Source organism: Cucurbita moschata, unplaced genomic scaffold, assembly GCF_002738365.1.
Source record: "Cucurbita moschata cultivar Rifu unplaced genomic scaffold, Cmos_1.0 Cmo_Scf00004, whole genome shotgun sequence".
NCBI lineage: Eukaryota > Viridiplantae > Streptophyta > Magnoliopsida > Cucurbitales > Cucurbitaceae > Cucurbita > Cucurbita moschata.
Window position 1 is genome coordinate 233,689 of NW_019268520.1, and position 13,618 is coordinate 247,306.

Sequence of the window (13,618 nt, forward strand, 5' to 3'; positions counted from 1 at the left end):
TTTTTCTTATTTACGACACAATGAATAGAGATAATTGTGAGGATGTAGCTTAGATGGTAGAGCAATTGTTTTGCATGCGAGAGGTGCAGGGATCGTTACCATGCATCTCCAAAGAATACTATTAATGGTTAAATATATTATTTCTTTTCCATTTTTTCTTATTTATGACATAACAAGGAGAGATAGTCTTCCATTTTCACTATTTAGTTTTTCAGGAGGTATGGGATTTGTGATGTAAGAATTGTGAGGATGTAGCTAAGATTGTATTTGTTGGGTTTTATGTCCTAAAACTCATAGTTTGAATTTATTGAATAAAGTGAATGTTACGACGATTGTATTTGTTGTTGGGTTTTATGTCCCAAAACTCATAGTTTGAATTTATTGAATAAAGTGATGTCCTAAAACTAATAGTTTGAATTTATTGAATAAAGTGAATGTTACGATGATTAATCTAAATCCAATAAACTATGAACAATCTGGCTATAGTATGATAATAAACTAAGAACACTCTGGCTATAGTATGATTACTTGAACTATATGTAGATACATCAGAGTGGATCAAGTTCAAGTATATAGTCAAAATGATCTATAGTACAGGGATAAGGTTGAGTACCTTATTCTAGGGACACTATGGATGTGGCCCACTTTTGTATATGATATAAATAATGTGATCACTAAATTGTACATGTGGAGACATGTGAGTGGGGGCGTCCTATGCAATGAGTATTGCATAAGATCGGACTATGAAGAAACCACTCTCACTTTATAATGCCATTTATTGTTGAGACTAATTTTTTCATTCGATGACCTAGGTAACTCGATCTTAATCCTAAGTTAACTGTGAACTCATGTTCATTCGAAATTATCCTTAGATTTGCATGGGTGAGGTGGCCCGAGTTTGTCGACTCAATAAGCCTCCCATTTCAGGTGTAAGACTGGGTGAATAGCTAGGGACATAGAGTGTAAGATGAAATTCACTCCTACCCGCTTTAAGGGATAGTAAAGAGGTTGTTCCCTCAAGTACTGACTCCAAGTCCTCATTGGCCCGAGAGGGATTTAGTTTGGTGGTTGGACCACAAACCAATTGTTCATTAGATGATCAGTGGGACTCAAGGAACAATAAGTAACTTTAGGAGTAAAATGGTAAATTGACCCAACTCTAGTTACGAACAACCTGTGAATGATCGACTTACTAATCATGGTTATATCAAATGGACATAAATATATCTATAGTGAGGGGAGTTCAACTACTAGGCTATAAATATATCCTAGTAGTTAACGAATGTTGGTTAACAAGGTTAATGAGTTTAGCCGGTTAATCACGGATCGTTAGAGCCCATGATCTGTAGGTCCATTAGGTCCCCCTGCTAGCTCATATCGAACTGAACCTTAGAACAGTGTGACGAGTGAGTTCGAAGTGGTCGAATTCAAATTAGGAAATATACGCTAATATATACGATATATTTAACCGCATTTTGTTTTAATGATGAATTAAACAAAAAGAGAGAATTGGAGATTAAGGTACATGGAAAGTTTGCTTGAAAAACTTTGAGAAAATCGCTCAAAACTCTCTCTTTACATATACTAAATTCCTATCAAGTTTAGTCACTCACTGGATTGCACAATCCCGTTCTAAGGCCGAAGAATAGTAGGGAAGACACTAATGGTGGTTCGAAACCAGTTCATGAGGAAAAAGAAATTTGAACTACAAAAGGTTAGTATTCAAACTCATTGAGTTTTAATGCTTTTGAACATGCTAGCTAATGTACTATAATTGATGTACTTAGAGTGCCTAATATCCAAATTTCTTCTACACGTGTTATAGCAACACCATCATTGATATCAGAGCAAGTTTTAGGCACTTCATTTACATTGATTTGAGCATGGTGGGTACCATTTCATGAATGAAATTTTGTGGTTGCTAAAGTGGATGTTTATGGTTTTGACATTTTTTTTTTGTGCTTCCATTGTATTCAATTATAGTAATTGGCCTAATGTGTATGGGCTTTAATGAGTGAAGAAAGGTCTGTAATTTTTATGGAGTCATTAAAGTCCATTTTAGGTTGTAATTGATCGAAAATGGAAGAGATAGCAAGTTGAACTGAAGAAGAAGATGGAAGAGGCGGTTCGGGTGTTTTTTCTGCCTTTGGGGTCCGGTTCAACATTTTTAAGGGTTGGTTCGCCCAGTTGGTGATCCTCAGGAGCGGTTCAAGTTATTTTTAATTATTAATGTAATAATTTAGTTAATTGCTTGTTTTAAAATGCCAAAATCAATCCACTTTAGCGTGTTTAATTAATTATGCATTATGAATGTATGTTTTAATTAAATAGAAAATGTATATGCATAACGTATGTCATATATATTTTAAATCCCACCATAGGCTAAGCATGTTTCATTCATTCCAAGTATGTTATAAGTGTTATAATGTATAGTATGCATGTTTAGGGTTCCATGAGTGATAGATATAAATTGTTATATTATTGCATGGAATGGATGATTATATAATTGTTATATAAAGCCTGTTATAGGTTATTTTCAACGTCATAAAGCGAGATAGACGATAAAATCTATAACAAAGATAAACGCATGCTCACTTAAGGTTAACAGCCAAGCACGATCAATTTTAATAGTTAAAATAGGTTGATATCTTGTAAAACTGTGGTTACAAGAAAGCTCACCTGGCATGATCTTGTCTAAGGCTAGAGGTACTTAACTTGACGGTTTACGGAACACCTGCTACCTGGAGATCGGGTCAGTACTTGAGCTTAGTTAACCCAGTTTTATGAGCATGCGTGAGTGATGTAAGGATTTTTTTTTTAAAAAAAATGAAAAATCACCTAGACATCATAGGTAAAAATCCAGTATAAATGTTATACTTGGAAAAATCACCTAGACTTAAGTTATATTTAATTAGCCGAAATATACCTAAGTAATAAGTATACCCAACCGTCTAAAATACTTAGTGGAAGTAAAAAGGTATATGAGATACATCTTTTTCTTTTTACGCTCTCTGGAAAATTCACACTGTGAGATTCATGCTCGGCCTCGTGTCGCCCTAGGAGAGGTCTCCATTCGGAAGGTATTTGCATGAGTCAATAACAAGGTGAATAGAGAAAGTATTTATAGTAAGTGGGAGAAGGAAGTATATCAACACATCCTATGGTCTCCACCACTAGGTTGCACCGTGAGATTCCCATGTTTCGCCTGCATGTTGCCCTAGAGCAACTACCCATTCGAAGAGTCGTAACATGGGAGTCGGAACAACTTAAACTCCAGAAATTGATAGGATTTCTTAGGTCCATGCCTAACTTTGGCTTTTTAATTTGATAGCATTGTTGGGGCCGATCTCTGAGGTCAGAAAATGGCGGGTCACACTTACAAAGAAATACTAAGAGTTAGTATATTCTTAACCAAAGTGGCGATAACTAAAACACTATAGGAATAAGAGTTATTCTAGGATTAGTGTTTAAGTCAATAATGTCTTGGTTTAGTGAAGGAGTGATTGAGTGCCCCTCGGTAGCAATTGCTCTAACTCACTAAAGTGTCGTTGTAAATTAATAATTTTTGGGTACCATTATTACATTTGTTAAACCTGATTGGATTAAAAAGAATTAAGTCAATTCACTAATAGATTTTTTTTTTAAATCTCAGCGTATCAAGCTCAATAGTACAATTACTCGCTTATGAGAAATTAAACGGCGACAATTACGCAACAAAGAAATCAAACCTAAACACAATACTTGCAAATGATGATTTGAGGTTTGTTTTAATGGAGGAATATCCCTTAAACCCCTGCTCAAATGCAAACCGAATAGTTTGGGTTGCATTTGACAAAAAAGGTAAGGGGAAAGATAAGATTCCTCCTAACCGCAAACTTAAGGTTCAAAATGCAGATAATGGAAAATGTTTCCATTGCAATAAAAATGGGCACGAAAAAAGTCACTACCCAAAATACCTTGTAGAGAAGAAAGCCGAAAAGGCACAACAAGGTAAATATGATTTACTAGTTGTAGAAATACATTAAGTAGAGTATGATCACTCAACCTAGATACTGAATTCAGGGGCCACTAATCATATTTGTTCTTTTTTTCAAGAAACTAGTTCCTGGAGAGTGTTTGTAGAAGGCGATATAACACTCAGGGTTGGAACAGAAGAAGTTGTCTCAGCAAGATCAGTAGGAAATTTAAAGTTGTTTTTCAGAGATAAATTCATTATATTAGATAATGTACTTTTTGTTCCTAGAATGAAAATAAATCTAATATCTATCTCTTGCTTATTAGAACAATTGTATAAAATATCTTTTGAAATCAATGAAGTGTTCATTTTCAAAAGAGGTATTCATATTTGTTCTGCAAAATTAGAAAAGAACTTATATATGTTAAAACCGAGCGAAACAAAAGTTTTTTTTAAATACCGAGATGTTTAAAATAGCTAAAACTCAAAATAAATAACAAAAGATTTCTTCTAATACCTATCTTTGACACTTAAGACTAGGCCACATTAATCTCAATAGGATTTGGAGATTGGTTAAAAGAGGACTTCTAAATGAGTTAGAAGACAACTCTTTACCTCCATGTGAGTCCTGTCTTGAGGGTAAAATAACTAAACAACCTTTTTTTGAAAAATGTTATAGAGCCAAAGAAACCTTAAAACTCGTGCATATAGATCTCTGTGGTCGAATGAATGTCAAAGCACGAGGAGTGTATGAATATTTCATCAGTTTTATTGATGATTATTCAAGGTATGACTATCTTTACCTAATGCATCACAAGTCTGAAACTCTTAAAAAGTTCAGAGAGTATAAGACTGAGGTTGAGAATCTATTAGGAAAAACTATTAAAACACTTCGATCAAATTGAGGTAGAGAGTATATGGACTTAAGATTTTAGGATTATATGATAGAACATGGTATAACGTCTCAACTCTCAGCCCCTGGTATACCCCAACAAAATGGTGTACCAGAAAGGAGATATAGAACTCTATTAGACATAGTTCGGTCTATGAGGAGTTTCGCTCAATTACCAGATTCGTTTTGGGGATATGCAGTGGAGACCACTGCATACATTTTGAACACGGTTCCTTCTAAGAGTGTTTCAGAAACACCTTATGAGTTATGGAGAAGGCGTAAAGGTAGTTTACGTCACTTCAGGATTTGGGGATGTCGAGCACATGTGTTTGTGTCAAACCCTAAGAAATTAGAACGTCGTTCAAAATTATGCCTATTCGTAGGATACCCCTAAGAGACGAAAGGTGGTCTGTTCTATGACCTTCAAGAAAATAGAGTGTTTGTATCCACAAACACTATGTATTGAGTGAGATTTCTAAAGAAGCTACTGATAAAACAACAAGAGTTGTTGATCAGGCTGGTCCTTCAACAAGAGTTGTTGATGGAGCTCGCACTTATGGTCAATCACATCCTTCTCAAGAGTTGAAAATGTCTCAACGTAGTGGGAGGGTTATAACTCAACCCAATCGTTACTTGGGTTTGGCAGAAACACAGGTCATCATACCTGATGATGGCGTTGAGGATCCATTGACCTATAAACAGAAAATGAATGATGAAGACAGAGATCAGTGGATCAAAGCCATGAACCTTGAAATGGAGTCAATGTACTTCAATTCAGTTTGGGAACTTGTAGGTCAACCAGATGGGGTAAAAGCCATGAATCTTGTGTTTTTTTTAGGTAAAACAATTTATTAATTAAGAATTTCCTGTTTTGTTTCACTTTGTGTTTTTGTAGGTAAAACAATTATGATCATTAAATTCTTATAGATTCCAAGCTCAATATCATTAATACAATTATGCTTTATCTTGACACGCCAAACATGAAACTAAAGTGCGTTCAGTTTAACTCCATTTTATTGTCAATATTGAATGATGTGTAGGGTATATTCTTGATTTACCTTAATTTTCTTGTTTTGTTCTCAACGACATATTTTCATCGAGGACTTCATGTGTTTCCTGCAATACAACAAAATACGACCTTAATACCTAGGCCCAAGGCTTCATACATATGTTTAAAAGTCCATAACAAGGGCATTTGGTCTAGTGGTATGATTCTTCCTTTGGGTGCGAGAGGTCTCGAGTTCAATTCTCGAAAATGCCCCTTCAAGAGATTGTAGAATTAAAGAAATTTACAAAGTAAATAAATACACATTAAAATAACACAAAAATTAATGATCAACAAGTACAATTGATTATATTAACAATTTATATGAAGATCAAATAAAGTAAATGAAACTTGAATATGTTGTGGACATTTGGTCGAGTGGTACGATTGATTATTGCTTTGGGTGTTGACCTAAAAGGCCTAAATAATGTATTATTCCGTGTATGAATAGACCCTATTGAGAGTTTACTCCGGCCGTCGGGGACCCTATTGATTGATCTCTTTCTCCTCTGACTCATGAACCACCGGAACCTGATTTCATTCCTTCACCTCGGGATGAAAAGCTCAACAAAATGCAAGGGAATTTCTTCTAGTGGTATTATTCTTGCTTAGGGTGTGAGAGGTCATAACAATAGTGAGATTGGTCATATGATTATGATTCTAATTTGAGATTACATTTACTCACGTTTTTTCTAGCATGAGATAGTAGAAAAATTGTGAAAGGGACGAAGTAAATCCCAAAAGAATGCACATATGCTTTAGTGGCAATGCAGCTTCAACCAAAATAATTTGAGCTGAGTCATTCATAATCTCAAAGGTACAAGGTAGGTTCTAAAGCACAAAAACATGTGGATAAATTTTAAATATAGAGGCCCATAAAACATATGGACTAGCAACTAAAAATGATAGATTCAGTACAAAGCATTTGGTCTACTAGTATGATTATATGTCTTTATAATATGTTAATTGAAGAGAGCAAAGCACGTAACAAGAATACAAAATTGTGTATGTAAGATTCTCTTCCAATCTTGGAAACTATGAGGATACCACTTTCAAATTATTCCATGAGGGCTTGAGAAAGTATTGGAAACTATGAGGATACCACTTTCAAATTATTCCATGAGGGCTTGAGAAAGTCTTATGGTAGTACCATTTATTTTCTATTGCCGAATTTTGATAGAGCCTCGACCCTAACTTCAAAGTCATTACACCCTTGACCCTAACTTCAAAGGCATTACACCTTTGACCCACACAAATTGTTTTATGATATTTTTTTCTAGGAACTCTTTGTTATGTTAAGGGGCATAGATTCTCTATTGCACTAATCTCCCAATAGTAGTTTTACCTAGGTCATTTGTCGTCACAATTCTTTTAAGGAAGATGCACCCAAATAACCTGTGAACAATAACATTTAAAGATGTTTCAGAGAGCGGGAAGAGGCGGAGCAGAGAATAGGAATGAGAAGGACACCAAAATTTTCAATGAGTCGTATAAGGAAGAAGGAATTAGTAGGTTCGATTTTGGGTCCGTTTGAACTAAAATTTGAGACTCACAAGCCTTAGTCCATTTGTGGTAAAGAAAAAAAACCTTTCGTGGCCTAACCCTCATTCGAAGCCTGCATCCAACCATTTCATTTTCAACCTACACGCATGCTCCAAGCCCAACTCACGTAAATAGTCAAAAGATCCACTACAAGGGAATTTGGTCTAGTGGTATGATTCTTACTTTGGGTTACTTTGTGTGCGAGAGGTTTTGAATTCGATTCTTGAAAGATTATGCATCTCGACGAGATATGATTTTGATGACTAGTCATACACCCAATATTCTCCTAACAATAATGGGAAGAAAGAACTCCTAACAATTAAATTGAATAAAGAAATAATTAGATGTTTGAAAAAAATAAAAAGAAGAAGAATAGAAGACTTGAGATACACCCCTAGTGGCACAACAATAATGGGAAGAAGAACTCTTAACAATTAAATTGAATAAAGAAATAATTGGATGTTTGAAAATAATGGGAAGAAGAACTCTTAACAATTAAATTGAATAAAGAAATAATTGGATGTTTGAAAAAAATAAAAAGAGAATAGAAGACTTGAGATTCTCTTCCATTGAGATTCTTTCAGCATCGAGACAATGATTATGCATCTCGACGAACAAGTCACATTCTCCTATAAAATACATTTTGGGAAATTTTAGTCCGGGTGGGTGTAGATATGATTTAGTGACATAACAATAATGGTAAAGACCTATCTAACATGAAAGCAAGTAAAAGGGGTTTGGAATGGGAAATTTTAGTCCGGGTGGGTGTAGATATGATTTAGTGACACAACAATAATGGTAAAGACCTATCTAATATGAAAGCAAGTAAAAGGGGTTTGGAATGGGAAATTTTAGTCCGGGTGGGTGTAGATATGATTTAGTGACACAACAATAATGGTAAAGACCTATCTAACATGAAAGCAAATAGAAGGGGTTTGGAATGAGCATGCCGCCTTGGACAACAAATTATTTACAAAAATTGCTGAGACATGCAGCCATAGACAATACGCCTTGGAAGAAACTAGTCACATTCTCCTTCACATTCTCCTATAATACATTTTTGGAAATTTTAGTCCGGGTGGGTGTAGATATGATTTTGATGACTTGTCATACACCCCTAGTGGCACAACAATAATGGTAAAGACCTATAGAACATGAAAGCAAGTAAAAGGGGTTTGACATTCTTTATATTGTTTATTGGCATACCTGAAATCATTAATACAAAACCTTTAGTCAATATTTCTCCTCACATTTTCTCTATCATATTTTTCGTTTCATTTCGATCGAGTGTGTGCGTTGTTGTATGATCCTAATAACTGGTATCAGAGCGAGGCAAGATTCACCATGATCTGTGAAGATGGAAAGTTCAAAGACTGGAATTGAAAAGTTTGATGGATTCGATATCAGTTTCTAGAAGATACAGATTGAAGATTATCTATACCAGAAAGATCTTCAGAAACCTCTTTTGAGGGTGAAGCCGGATACTATGACCACAGAGGAGTGGAGCTCAAGGATCGTCACGCCTTAGGGTTAATTTGGTTGACGCTGTCCAAAAACATGACGTTCAACATCATAAAAGAGAAGATGACATTAGGCCTATTGAAGATGTTGTAAAATATGTATGAAAATCCGTCGGCTATGAACAAGATGTATGTAAGGACCGTGTTGACACGATGACTCAAAAAGGCGGGTAAATTTTTCCTTCTTGATAAAACCATTAAAATTTAAAACATAATTTTCATTATACCAAAATAGTGCGCGCACATTACTAATTTAAAATAGGACGTAATTGATAAAACACAAAATAAGGAACAGACATAAAACATTTTAAAACAAAGGGTTGAAGATGACGGGTGAGGTTTGTCTATGGCACCTGCTCTAGAGTCCGCTCCCGTCCTCAACTAGCTCCTTATCACCTGGAAAAAAACTGAAGAATAAGGAATGAGTACAAGACTTAGTAAGTAGCCTACTTGTAAACTCTTAATCGTGTCCTTGATATGCTAGGGTACCACATTCTCTGTTCTTGCTTGTTCTCGATCTTATTCTTGTTGTAAGTACTTGGCCCTCTAATTCTTGTTCTTGACTTGGGGTTCTTATCTTGATCTTTCTGAGGACTTTGGTCCTTGAATCCTAAAACCTTGGTTTTCCTTTAAGGGCCTTAGTACTATGGTTTTTGGTTCTTGGTCCTTTGTTCTTGGTTTTTGTTCATAGAACTAGGATCTTGATTCTTGTTCTATTCCATGATCTTTCTCTTGTTCTTGATACTTTCTTGGTTCTTGTTTTGTTCTTGATTCGTTCTCCAAGACACTCCCCCTAGAATCTACTTGAGGGTTCATAGCATTTGGAGGTCATCTAGGTCATGAACTGTAGGTAGATGTCCTTATGGGCATTATGGTCATTTTGCACCATTTCTTTGTTTACCTACTTATCCTTATCCAATGACTACCAAACTTCATATATAACCTCAACATGCTATAATATCCTCAGCCTTAAAATTTCATAGGTAGCGGAGTTTATCTATTGAGTTATTTTAACGTTACCTAAATTTTGAGCAATTTGTTCGGTTCAAGGTCTTAACTTACGGTTCTTAGGGTTTTTCTTTCATATATCCTAATTTCATACTTGGTTTAGGGTTCATATGGAAAAACAAGTGATCCCTACAAGTATTTCTTAACAAACAGTCCAAGGTGGCTACTTACCTCGTTGTCGACGTTTGGGACCTTCGTTCTTGAGCTTTCGGTACCCAAATTACCTCAAATTTCCTTTCATAGACTCCTTATTGTGTCTACTTTCGGGAACCATAAGGTTTTTAATGAGAACCGGTCTGGAAGAGGGATAAAATTAAGAAAACCTGAGGAAAGGTTGAGTCTTGGGTTGACATGGGCGGTTCAACTGAATTGGCCACGTCATCGTCTTCTTCCTCCAAACGGGAAAAAGATGCGCGCAACCATTCGTGCTGCCGTCTGAAACTCGCCCTCCCCAGCTCCTATCATGCTGTTTCTCCCCTTGATTCCTTCATAAAACTTAATGATGGTATTACAAGGAAGAGCTAGGGATTGATTTCATACCTTTTCATGGATCGTAGTCCAAGATATTTGCTTCCAAAGTTCGTCCAAAATATGATTTCTTGCCCGAGTAAAAAATAAAGGATTTCTTATTGGGTAGCCGATTCTAGGGGTTTTCGAGCCTCGATTTCTTCACGAAACCTCTTCCTTATTATTCCCTCAAGATAAAGGAATTGGTTTGGAGGAACGACTTTGAGTGTGGGATCTTAATTTTGAGAAACCACTCTTGGTCTACAAGTTACCTGACACCTCCGATTTTTTATCTCTTGGGTATCTTGTTCTACGATGTTTCAGCTCTCCATTCCTTCAGAAAAGTTACTCGAATTCTTCCTATAAAGCTAGAGGAATTCTTAATTTGAAGGAAAAGAGGCTGTAGGTAGGAATTCGACACTTACCCCCAATTTAAACCCGAAATAGATTTTCTTCAATTGGTGACATTCCTGAGGTTATTTATCTTCGTGGTCTTCTATGGAAACATTCTCTGGAGGTGCAGAAACCTATTGGGATCGTCCCTTCTCGAAGAATACTTGTACATCCTTGGATTGGAATTTTGAGTTTTCCTTGAAGCTCTTTAATGGCAGATTGGATTGGGGGAATTGTTTCTAGGCACTTTTAGAACTCTATTCCTTCATAGAACTTGTGGGTAATCTTGTTTAGAAGCTATGGGAACAAGTTTGAAATGAAATGGTGGAGAATTGCTCTCGAATTTAGAAGAAACCCCAAAGTAGGAGACCGAAAATCTAAACACTTATTGCCAACGACTGGGAGCGCGAACTTGCTCGATTCTTGTTCCAAACGATTGCCCCAACTTCATAATTTATAGGGAAAACTTAAAAAGATATTGGGAGCTCCAGAATCGTCGTGAATTATCGGTTGGATTTTCTGGAAAATCCGTCGAAAATATCTACTCCGATCAGAGACTCACTAACTTTGGTTTTAATCCTAGTCGTTGGATGTGATGATCTGTGAGTGTTCTAGAAGATATCCAGGTTTGGAGGAGATCCAAAGGCTGAGAGTCGAGATTCGAAGAATTATGTGCAAAAGGTACGGTGAAGGTTCTGATTTTTTACCAGAATGGCAAATCCATAATTATCCTTAACTTCAAGGGTATTTTCGTAATTTTCCACTTTCAGAATCTTTTATTATTATTTTCTCGAATAATCCCTAATTTTTCCTAAAAATTCTTCATCCCTCGTTGGCCATTTTTTTCCTTCTTGACCATCTTAAAATTCCTTCGATATAAGGAATTATAAATCTACAAAATCCTTGATAATTGGAAAAATGACCTTTTCGTCCTTTTCGCTTACGCTTTCATTCCCAATCCTTCTCCAAAGGTCTTAAGTCCTTAAGATTACTTCCCAAAGTTTAGAAATGACTTACTAAGACCCCTTTCCTTTCAATCCAAACAATTTCTTTCCATGGATCCTTTGGGTCTTGCATAAGTGCCTTTTCTTCATTTTTTTGGGTGTTACAATGTATTTGATGTAGAGGTTGTTTAATCTACAAATGTCTTAAGGTAGCTTTGTTGGAGATCATATAAATTAGTTTAACGTGATTGAAAGTCAATTGAGCTCGGTGGAAATCATGTTCAAAACAAAAATTAAAGCATTGATTTTGATGTCATCTTTACCCGAGTCGTGGTATACTATTGTTGCTGCAATCAACAGTTCACGAGGATCTGATAAACTGAAGTTTGATGAAATTCGAGATGTCAACGAAAGTATTCCCAAATGAAAAATTGGAGATTCATCAGGCAATGCTCTTAGTGTTGATCGAAGGGAAAGAAATAAATGAAAGAGCCCAAACAAACATGGGTGATCAAAATCAAGGAACCGAAAAAAATCTCCAAACAAACCAGACGTGGAGAAAAATGACACTTTCGGACAGATGGTACAAAATTAAAGAAAAACAAAATCACACATTTGAAGATGACAATGATTCTATCTATTCAGCAGAAGATACTAAGGATGCTCTAATTCTTAGCGTGAAAAGCCCAATTGAATTCTAGATTTTAGATTAAGTTGCTTCGTTTCATTTGTCTTCATGTAAGTAATTGTTTCAAATTTTCAAATAAGGAAATTTTGGGAAGGTGTATCTTACCGACAACAAAACGTTGGAGATTGAAGGGAAGAGAGATGTCTGCATACAAACTCTAGCAGGAAATGAGTGGACATTATAGGATATCAAATATATTCCTCATCTCAAGAAGAATTTGATCTCTATTTGTCAGTTGGATAGCACAGGTTTTGCAGCCGAGTTTCAAAAGAGTTTGGGGAAGATTGTGAAGGGTGTCATGGTGGTAGCATGACACAAAATCTAGAACCCTATACACCACTGTAGGGTGAACCCTATACATAACTCGTAGTAATAGCAACCATGTTTATACATCCTATAGTAATGTTAATAGACTTGCACATATCAACGTCAAAGAAATGAAGATGATGGCTGCTAATGGAGTTTTAGAAAGCCTAAAATATATTGATATGGGTGTTTGTGAGAGCTATGTTATGGAAAAATATAAACGAGTTAGCTTCACAAAGGCTGCCAGAGAACCAAAGAAAGTGCGATTAGAAATGGTCCATAGAGACGTTTGGGGAACATCTCTAGTTTCATCATTTCTAGTACCAAAATTCCATTGGTTAGATGTCTCGCACTTTGCAGCGACAACTCTCTGTTTTCCTAAGGCTAGTGAGATATCTCACGACCACTCTTTTTCTCTTCAGCATATCTAGACACTGTAACTTTGATCCATTATTGTCTTATATGGTTAACATTCACTCTTTAATGTCCGAGGACATTTTATAACTACCACGAAACTCAAAACATACAATAAATTCATACAAGTTTTACAACATATCATATACTTCAAAATAGGGTTAGACTGCCTACTTGATCACGGCGAGACGTGTCATTGAGCTGAGTCATAGAGATATACGACTTTTTATCCTATGAAAAAATCTGTATAATCTAAAATTCGGCTGCTCTAATATCAAACAACTCTTTATTGAACTCTAGTTATATTCTTCTTTTTCACTTTTTTTTTCTTTCTTTCTATTTCCTCTTTATTGAACTCTAATTAGTGATCTTACTGTCCCCTACTTAGGAAAGATGGGTCAAAA